This window comes from Spinacia oleracea, chromosome 4 (genome assembly GCF_020520425.1).
Source record: "Spinacia oleracea cultivar Varoflay chromosome 4, BTI_SOV_V1, whole genome shotgun sequence".
Taxonomy (NCBI): Eukaryota; Viridiplantae; Streptophyta; class Magnoliopsida; order Caryophyllales; family Amaranthaceae; genus Spinacia; species Spinacia oleracea.
This window is the reverse complement of record NC_079490.1, coordinates 139687075-139695761: the sequence shown is the minus strand read 5'-3', so window position 1 is coordinate 139695761 and position 8687 is coordinate 139687075. Positions and strand designations below refer to the sequence as shown.

General features: G+C 32.3%; 1 pseudogene; it reads right to left on the bottom strand.

The window, feature by feature from the left end:
• On the bottom strand, positions 1-7666 carry LOC110797870 ((-)-germacrene D synthase-like; annotated as a pseudogene).
• Positions 7667-8687: the final 1021 nt, after the last annotated feature.

Sequence of the window (8687 nt, the reverse complement as noted above, 5' to 3'; positions counted from 1 at the left end):
TAGTGTAAAATTGTTGAAATTTAAAAAATAGGCATTTTTCCCTCTCACCTACAAATACAAAATAATGATTTGGCCTAAAAAAAAGGAGAGCATAAATTTCTGGCCATAAATAGAAAATTGGTACAGATAATAATGGCTATATTACTATAGGATCGACAAGAATTGCAGCAACTTTTGGCTGTAGATACTTGCTCATTGTGTAACCATCTTTACCAATCTGGTAGAAATCATATAGTACCCTTGCTAGGTTTACTACACGAGTTACCAAAGGCACTGGAACATCTGTTGGTTGAATCATCTCTTGATTTATGTCCTTCCATGTTTCCTCTATATCCAACTGGATCTTCGTATAAGCTTCTTCCTCAGACGTACCAAACTGTTCCATATAGCATTCTACCGCCGAGGAAACATGATTTCTATCTCTCTCAAACTACAAAATTTCATTATATGATGTTGTTGCGTGTAGAAGAAGGTTGTTGCGTTGATTTTGTTATAGATACAGAAAAGAAAAAAAGTAGTAGTTACAGATACACACACCTTATGGCCAGATAGGTCATTTATGAGCCTAGCGATTATGCATGAAGCTTTTGGAGACCGCGAATTTGGATGGATCCATTCAAAGGCCTCTTTAGTTGCAATGTCATCTCCCATGCCTAGATAAGATGCAACAATAACATACAAGTAGGAAGAGCTTAATACGCCATTCTTCACATAGTCGTCATATGTTGGAACAACTTCTTCATCACGCCATTTTGCTTCTTGTAAGTAGCCTTGACACGAGTTATTTATCTAGATTAAATGAATAAGAACAATAAATGTTGTTATCAAACGAACTGATCAATACAAGAAGGGAAGAGAAACAAAGAATTCGTCACTAATAAAGCTTTCGTCGTACTTGTTGTCGAAGAGAATAAACAACATATGATCGTTTCTTTCTAGCAATTTCTTGCTCAATTTCATCAAATGTTTGAAGGAGTACTCCATAAAACAATCTCATGTAGTCTGGAAGTTGATTTATGCAACTTTTATCCCACCTGAGATTCAAGGACTCAAATATTTCAATAATAATGCTTATTGATCAGCTGGAAATTAACTTTAATTTGAGAAAACAAGATTACATGAATATATAGAACCTTTTAATCGCTTCTGTGAAAGATTTTAGCTCTTCAATTGTTCCATAAGAGTCATATATGTCATCAATGATGGCCCCAAACTTCAAAAGCTTGCTCAACCACATCCTAGCATATGAGTATTTCGGCTCGTGGTATGCACCCAAACTCCAAAAGTAAGCCTCTACCACTCTGTCCCTCGTAAAGTTAGGCAATTTCATAGCCAAATCAATGTTTCTTGACCACCTGCGCTGATCGAAAATCATCTTTACATATCTAGCATTTTTTTTAAAATTTATTTTTATACTTCGTATATCTTTACAACCTTTATTTTATGTACGTGGAAAACTTTTGTTGGTTATGATATCCATGACCTGAATTGAAATCTCGTATACTTTTACCTTGTAAAATCTCTAAGTTCCGTTTTGTGCAATTCTTGAAGCAAGTTGAACTCTAACTTTGCAAATCTTAGCAAAGACTTGTAACCGGTATATTTAGATTCATAAAACGAGATTTGATGCCGCGTTTCGAGCCTTATACTGCGTTTGTGGAGGGGTAGTTTCAATGCATGGGCTATTTGTTCCACTATGGGAGAGCTTAATTGTGTTAAAGAGGAGGTAAGATGAGTAGTGGCAAATGAAAGCGCTTCGTCGAGAATATTCTCCCCATCTACTCTTAGATATGACGCTTCATATAAGTTCAATGTTCCTTGCACATCACTTGCTAAGCTTTCCTTGAAGCTTCCATTCTCACATTTGAATGTCTCAAACACATCTGGTTTAAATTTATTCATCAAGCTAGATACTGTTAAACATTGGAATTACCTACATTCAAAAAAATAAAGGTCGCAACTTGTGACTAATTATTCACGTCACAAATATAAGGTTTCAGATGATGTGTCGTATATTAAAATTGGAAGCTAAAGATTTTCTAACACAAATACAATGTTACTAGATCTGAAAAAAGGCAGGTAACCTTAATTTGCAATGTGTTAATTTTCACTTTTCGGAAGATAATCATTTTTGAATTTGTATTTTTTTTTGAATTACTTATCCATTTCCATGTTCTACAAAAACCTTGTTAAGAACCATAATCTATAATTAAAAAAATCAAGGTGTTGACTGAATTACAAATGATTTGCTTGGAAAGAAACATATGAATTACCTCCGTTTCAAAATGATCTTTACGATTACTATTTGTATACATATTAAAAAGAAAAATAAGGAAAGTGTGTAAAAAGATGGGTGAAAATAGTAAAGTGTATAATAACATATGAATAAAGTAAAATAGATGTGTAAAAAGATGGACGAGTACGTGTAAGAAACAAATGAATAAAATAATATAAAGTGCGTGAGAAGTTGTCAATATTGTGGGATAAGAAAGGTAAGACAATAAAGTTTCATGTCAAAACACCATGTAATATATACTACGTATCATACTCCGTATATTAATATGAGTAATTCTTTATAATTTATACAAAGTATTCAACTATTGATATTTTTTATGCAAAATTAATATTTCTTGCGTTACGAAAATATCGCATTATGGTTGACTTTTATTTCTCTAACTATTACTTTGACTCGTAATATCTCATATCGTATGCGAGTAAAAATTATAAAAATTTATATTTAGAAAATATATATCGATACGAATCTAATATGACCCTACATGACTAAAATTTTCTTACGTATGAATCACAAAAAATGGCTAAAGCCGTAGTGTGAATAGTGTAAAAAACAAATGGTGCGATATTTCCGGAACGGATGAAGGATCTCTATTATATAAGTGAAGAGATGAGGTTATTTTAGTAAATTCACTTTTGGTGTCCCCCTTGGATTATTAAAATGCCCTCCACACTTATAGAATAGAGAATATAATGACAACCTACCCAATAGAAAAAACCCAAAGAAGCATTTTAATCAATCAAGCCCCTTAAATACATTCTTACTATTTTAATCAATCTGTTTATATGCATTCGACTCTATCTAACTTATTTTTTTTCTTATATTCGCACGCATCGCATTTATATTATATTTTTTACATGTTATTTCAGATTTAAATGTAATAACACAAATCTGTTTGATTATGTTCGCACTCATCACGTGCATATAAGACTAATTTAAATATGATGTAGTATAGTAGCATCGTGGTTTTAGTGTTTTGCATAATTACGTTTTTCAAAAACTTTAAAAATCTTATTGTCCACGAAAATAAGTACCAACAATCTAACAATATACTAGAGATTAATTCCATTGAGAGTGATGGATAACTCAGTTGGTTAGAGCTTTTATTCCGGTTCCAGTTGATTATGAGATCAATTATCATCCCCGTCCTTGTGGCTCATTCGCGAAAAAAAGAAGAAAAAAGATTAATTCCTTTGAAGGTAATGGCAAATTATATAATTTAGATGTTACTTTTTACTCTTTGGATAAATAATTAATTGATTGAATTTGCAAGTGTTTATGTACTATGACGATAAACCATGCTCAAGCCTCAAGGTACCATCGGTTATCGTCATTCATAATTAAAAGAAAAGAATCACATAATAGTTCAAATAGGTGAAACAATTTGGTTTTTTTTCATTTTCAATCGCATCCTACATATAAATAAAAAGAAAATAGGAGGAACACATTTTTTTAAATTTCTTTTCGCTTTCGGCTTTCATAAAGTTTTATATGTGACCAACCACACCATTAACTTGACGGTGTGATATATTCACACTTATAAATAAGCCCAATAAGTTTAAAGCACATTAACAAAGGTTAATAGTAGTTTTGTTTAATGATAGTTAATTTTATAGGTATATAGGCCAGTCATTTTTATAGTTTCATGCCAAGTACTTTTATAACTTTAGTCAAGATATTTGTATATTTTTATAGTTTCAGGAAATTTACTTTTATAGTTTTAGGTGAGGTACTTTTATAATTTTTAGGCCAGATACTCTAATAATTCTATTTTGAGTAAACATGTCTGCAGGTCCCTAAACTTTGTTAAAAGGAGCAGTTAAGTCCCTCAAGTTTCAAAAGGAGCAGTTTAGTCCCTGCTTTTGGATGGAATCAGCTAATTTGGTTAACACCGTTTCCTTTTCTGTTAAATTCAATTAAATAATAATAAAACTACTTTAAAAAAAGGAAAATTAATTTACACATGTATAAATGAAAGAAAACAACTGATTTTGATTACTTTTTAGCCTTTTCAACTTACTTAGCTTTTTCACATGGCTTTTTCACATTTAACGTTTCATTCCTTCAGCTTCCCTTTTTAGGTTCTACCAACTTTCATAAGTGTTAGATCGATTATCTTAATTTACTACACTTAATTTACTGCAAAATTATTTATTCATAACCGTTCTACTAACTTAGTTTACTTGTTTACACCTGTCACTTAATTTACTGCAAAATTATAAGTTGATCCACGATTATACTTCATTATTATATTAAAGTCATAATTAATCTTTTATTAGTCAAACTGGCCGGCATAATGTTTATCAATATTTCATCTATCATTGGATTGAATTGTTATACTACATATTTATGGATTACGAATGCTGGATACATCATTTACAGTATCTCTTCACCAGCGCAAATAGGTCGGCATTTCCTTTGGTTTAGTACAATAAACAACTTTTTTAATGGAAAACTACAGCTTAGCTTCCAAAACAGTGTCGATTATTATCTTTATTGGTTAAAACATAAATAAGGTCTCACTGATTAGACCCCTAATTCTTACACTGGGTTTTATTAGGAATTAATTTACGAGTTAGTTTTACGCTTTTACTCCGTATTCTTGCCATAGAATTCCTAGCAATTGATGCCTAGGCAGATTCGGACCCGAAATCTCCAAAGAGCAGTCATCCTCTGTTAGTTGCTCCTCAACAATCCTCAATACCCTCAAACTAACCGAGTCAATCATTAGCTTATCAAAACCACCTTCATTCTCTCACCTCCAATGTCTCCAATACAGGACACCCACCCAAAACACTAGAAATCAATTCCTCGTTCATTTTTGTTTTGGATACGCTCAGTAGCTTCAATGAATTCCCATTAATTATTCCCTCACTGGCAAATTTACAGCAACACGTAACAAATTCCACCAAATGATCAATCTATTTGTTTTGGGGGGATTAGATCTATGTTTTTCTCTTTCTCGGAATTAATCAAGATCAAATATTTTAGCATCCCTTTTAATATATTTTGTTAATTTTTATTGTAGATGTATATAAAGAACCCACCTTTTTCAATCCCAAAACCATGTAACCATCTTTCAAATTTCAAGCTAAAACATGGGTTAAATTGCTCTGTTATGATGAAATGTGTAGGGTGAAAAAGCAAATGAAAAGGCTATAAGGAAGTTGAAAAAGCTAAGTCAAAATCAAAAGAAGCTATTTTAAATCATTTATACACATGTAAATTGAATTCCCTTTATTTAAAATCAGTTTTATTATTATTTAATTGAACTTAACGGAAAATGTAACGGTGTTAATAAAAATAGCTTATTCCATCCACTTTGAGGGACTAAACTGCTCCTTTTGAAACTTGAGGGACTTAACTGCTCCTTTTGGCAAAGTTTAGGGACCTCCAGACCTGTTTACTCATTCTATTTTAGATCTTTCTATAGTTTTTGTAGTTTCATGGAAGTTACTTTTATAGTTTTATAGATTTCGAGAAGGTACTGCCTCTGTATTTATTTAAGGGATACATTTGGCCGGACACGGGTATTAAGAAAAAGAATTGAATGAAATAAAATAATAAATCAAGTGGGGTTGGGTAGATATTTTAATAAGTAAACAAGTGAGTACCATGTCAATTTGGGGGGTGGGAGGTGGGGTGGGTTTATGAAATTATTTGTTTAATAGGATGGTGGATCATAGGGTAAATTAAGTGTATTATTTAATTAAATGGTGGAATTGATAAGTTATTGAAAAAGGCAAGTGTATCTCTTAAATAAATACGGCGAGAAAAAGTAAGTGTATCCCTTAAATAAATACGGAAGGAGTATTTTTTTGGTTTATGGGAGGTACTTTTACCCCACTACCCTCTTACATTTTCCACTAACCATATTAAAAAGAATACCTCACTATCAACTACCACACATTAAATTAATAAGTCAATTCAAGTGTCTTAAGCTCCGTACCAGTAAAACCGGTGCGAGTATTAAGAGACGGATGGAGTATACTCTTTTCATACGGAGTATAAAATTGTATAAGATAAGATAGGTAGTGTTTGATTATATTTTCTATTAAAGCAAAAGGAAACATATACTCACCAAAGCTACAATAAAAGTTATTTCCTTATTTTTTTCATTTTCTACATTTTTTTTTCATTGTCACTAAATATTTTCACAGTTTTTTTTTTTAATTTTTAATTTTTAATTTTTTAATTTCATGGTAAAACTCTTTTGACCAATCAACGTTTTTGTGTCACCGATTCATGGGTAATATATAAGATTGTGACAACTTTTAATTGTCATAATTTGCGACTTTTATCATCACACTAGCTTATTAAAATTCAATATTTGCATACCTATCTAGGGTCTCATAGAAGATTTATCATGTATTAAAGTAGACGAAAATAATGGGAAGACTTTCAAATGCTACAAGCCTACAATAAAAATGTAGTCATTATAGGAAATGTGATTCAATGGCTAGAATAAAATGCTAGCCACCATAATTTTAGTATATCTCAACCCTTGAATTTTAAAGACAAATCTTATCCATTTATTTGTTTAACCATTTAAAAAAAATGCGTTTCAGAAAAATGAAGAAAAAAAGCTAGGCAAAGCTATCACTCTTATAAGATGTGCGAATATCTCATATCTTTAATATCAATCAAATACTATCATCATTATATTCGTGATATTCACTCACCCACCCAACAATCGGGCAATGTACATAAAATAGGCTTCCCTACTTTGAGAACCAACTCCCAACTGTTAAAATCTTCTTAAAAGGTCAAGATTAAAATTAAGTTTCAGGTGGCTACGAAATTGATGTAGTCATTGTAAAATTATCCCCATTATAGATGTAATACTTAATCTAAAGTTGAAGATGTCATACCAGATGATACATAAAAGCCATTATGCCGTAAGAGACGAAAACGTAGAGAAACATAATGGAGATGATCCTCATAACAAGTATCAGAATGCAGGTTGTTGTGGAATAATTGTAAGTTATCTTGAATATCATTCTCGAAGTGGTACGCTACTCCGAGTCGATGTATAGCATCTAAATACTCTAGTCTTTCCTTTGGATCCTTTACAACTGCCAAAAGTTCTTTCTGTACTAGTTCTTTAAGCCCTTTTGCCTCTTTCTCCCGCTGCATTTGGGTAACCTAACAGAAAATTGATTGGCTATTAATTACAACGTATTCATGTTAAAACATACTTCATCAGTTCCATAATTACTTGTAATAAAAAAGAAGTAATTCATGCATACCTCGTTTGGGGGAGTGTAGTTGAGGAAGCTATCGCCTATCGCCCCAAAGGTCTGGTTGAAAATTTGCAAGTGGACGGGTAATGTTTGCTGTTACATTTAAGCACTGCATTTTTAGGAAGATTTAGTATATATTGCTGTTTTCAAGTTCTATCGTGCCATTATAGCATATATTGAATTGAAGTATTTATACTCCGTATAATCGTTATGGGACACTTTTTATTTTTATTTTATTTTATTTTTACATCGGCTATGGGTCACTGTCATAACTAGCTGTTGATTCAAGCTAGCCGGTCCCTTGTGATCGAGGTTGATTACTCGACTACACTAGTACACTAGTACTGTTGTCTTGTTAATGGATCGGAATAATATACATCTTAGATTGCTTATCTTTAGAATTTAAGGCTGAAAACAATTATATCTAAGAACAAGGCGTAGCTCGCGCACACAAAAAACGATTATGTGCTCATGTTTACGTTTGTACCTTATTGTTAATAATATTGATGGATCTTGCGATTCTTTCCACATACGTAAATGTTCAGTGATTCCTTGGTGGAACCACACGTACACCAATTAAATATTAATGCATAAGCTCCAATTACTTTTGTTTCTGCCGGAGAAACTGTAAATATAATATTTTGGGAATTAGCTTAACCGATGACGTATTTGACCGTAATCTCCTTATATTCGACCACCTGTATTATCGTTTTAAACGGCCCCTGAATATATCCGAGGAACCTTCGTGTGATACTTAAAATTAGACAAGTGATTGTTAAGTGAGAAGAACTAGAGAGAGAGTAACTGATTTGCTTTTTTAGGTAATGATTAGATAGATCCTTTTTTAATGATTACAATAGAGTATTTATATGATTACACGGGGGTAATTATGTAATTATGTCTACTTCTAATGAACAGCTGTCCTCCTTGGTACCCAAGACCCAAGGGTAATTTTGTCTTTTTATACCGAGTTGGGCTGACCATGTATATGGGCCCAAACAATTAGCCCCACGCTTGACGTAGGAGATGGCATCCTCGGCATGTCGTATGTTGAGCGGAGTTCAGTATCAGTCATCGTTTATCGTCATTCTTAGTTTGTTTATGCGCAGGTCAAGGGTCCTCTTCCCTTTTCTTGGTTCCTGGATTACATG